Source organism: Trachymyrmex septentrionalis, unplaced genomic scaffold (genome assembly GCF_001594115.1).
Source record: "Trachymyrmex septentrionalis isolate Tsep2-gDNA-1 unplaced genomic scaffold, Tsep1.0 scaffold79, whole genome shotgun sequence".
Classification (NCBI taxonomy): Eukaryota; Metazoa; Arthropoda; class Insecta; order Hymenoptera; family Formicidae; genus Trachymyrmex; species Trachymyrmex septentrionalis.
The window spans coordinates 605,366-607,474 of record NW_017305977.1 but is presented as its reverse complement, the minus strand read 5'-3'; the positions used below and the strand labels follow the sequence as shown (position 1 = coordinate 607,474).

General features: G+C 34.3%; 1 pseudogene; it reads right to left on the bottom strand.

The window, feature by feature from the left end:
• Positions 1 to 638: 638 nt before the first annotated feature.
• On the bottom strand, positions 639 to 1,575 carry LOC108754277 (annotated as a pseudogene).
• Positions 1,576 to 2,109: the final 534 nt, after the last annotated feature.

Below are 2,109 nucleotides of genomic sequence, written 5' to 3'. Positions count from 1 at the left end.
GCGTCCCACACAGATAATATATTTAATACACTTTTAAATATTATATTTTGACTATTTAAATATTATATTTGATACTTATGGAATTTTACAGAAAATTAAATAATTTTACATTTAATATTTTCAATCTGTTGTCGAAGGACCAGCAGTATCATTTATATCAACAACATCTTAAACTACTGCATTTTTTTTTACTAACACCATTGTATAATATGTTCGTCGATACAAGACAAATAGTTTTCTTCAATAGTCATAGTTATGGTAAAAAAGTTTTCCTCTCATCTTTAATGCTAACTTCACAATGCAAGTGACATTAACGTAAGTTGGCGATAATTTGTTGTGTTTTTTTGTTTTTAAATTAGTTAAGAAGGAAAACATTCTCTCCGCATCGACATTTAAATTTAGAAGTGATCGTATAACATTCAGAAGTTTTATTAAGTTTGTATATTTATCAATGTTATTTGATTGCAAAATTTTTTTCCACATATCATCGAAGCTTAATTTGATAAAATTGACTTTCTTCTGTAATAAAAAATCTAATGGCAGTGCAAAAGCTTTATCGAAAACTACTGATAGTTTTAGCTATGACAGAAACATTGCTGAATGATATTTCTCTATTATTGGGTTGTCCGGAAAGTCCGTGCGGATTTTTAAGCAAAATTCAAACGACAAATTTTTATTGTTAAAAGTAATTTTATTCTGTAACATATGCACCATTATTTTGCACAATACTTTTCCATCTTTTGGGTAATTTCAAAATTCCCCTCTCGTAGAAGTCCTGGGGTTTTTCGGCGAAAAAGCTGTCCAAGTAGTTTTTGAGGAGTTCCAAAGAAGCAAAGTTTAAACCATTAATTGAATTTTGTAGCGACCGAAATAAATGATAATCCGAGGGTGCAATGTCGGGGGAATATGGTGGATGAGGCAAAACATCCCAGCCAAGCGCCAATAATTTTTGTCGAGTCTGTACTTGTACGAAGTCTTGTAACTTGTATGAAGTCTGGCGTTATCATGATGAAAAACGACGCCTTTCCTATTGATCAATTCCGGACACTTTTTGGTGATTTCCACCTTCAATTTATCCAACTGTGAACAATACTTGTCCGAATCGATGGTTTGGTTGTTCGGTAGTAGCTCATAGTACACTATCCCTTTCCAATTCCACCAAATGCAGAGCATTACCTTCTTTGGATGTAAACCTGCCTTCGGAGTGGTCGATGGCGGTTCACCTCGCTTGCTCCATGACCTTTTACGCTCGACATTATTATAAATTATCCACTTTTCGTCACCTGTTATGATACGCTTCAAAAATGGATCGTATTCGTTGCGTTTGTATAGCAAATCGCTGATGGAAATGCGATCAATACGATTTTTTTCAGTTAAGTCGTGCGGTACCCAAACATCAAGCTTTTTTATAATCTGGAGCTTGTTTAAATGTTCGGAAACAACTGATTTGCCAATGTTTAACCTTGCTGCGATTTCCCGAACTGTGATTTGCCGATCGGAATCGATTAAAGCTGTAATTTGGTCGACATCGGTGGTGACTGGCCGGCCAGAGCGAGGAGCATCTTCAATATTCATTTCTCCTGAACGAAATTTAGCAAACCACTTCTGGCACATGCGATCACTTACGGCATCTTCCCCGTATACGGCACATATTTTTTTTCGAGTTTGTGTAGCGTTCTTGCCTTTGCGGAAATAAAAAAGCATTATGCATCGAAAAAACACGTTATTTCCTTCCATCTTTAAACTGATTTCAAGTAAACAGTTTTTAATTTATTGGGATAATGAATATCACTAATTATGCTTTGAAATGTCATTAATTAAAACACGAAAGCATCTTACACATCGCATCGACATAAACATATGATATTCGCCTTCAAACGACATCTGTTGAGAAATACGCACGAACTTTCCGGACAACCCAATAATATCTTGTAAACATTCAGAAGGCCTAAAAACATTTAATTTTGATTAAAAAATATCATTCACAGATAATCTTTTACAAATTTCTGTAGCAGCAGTCGCATAAAACATCAAGTAGTTATTTTGAACTATTGTAACTATTGTAACTACGTTTTCATGCCCTTGCATCATTAATTCGTTAAGATATTC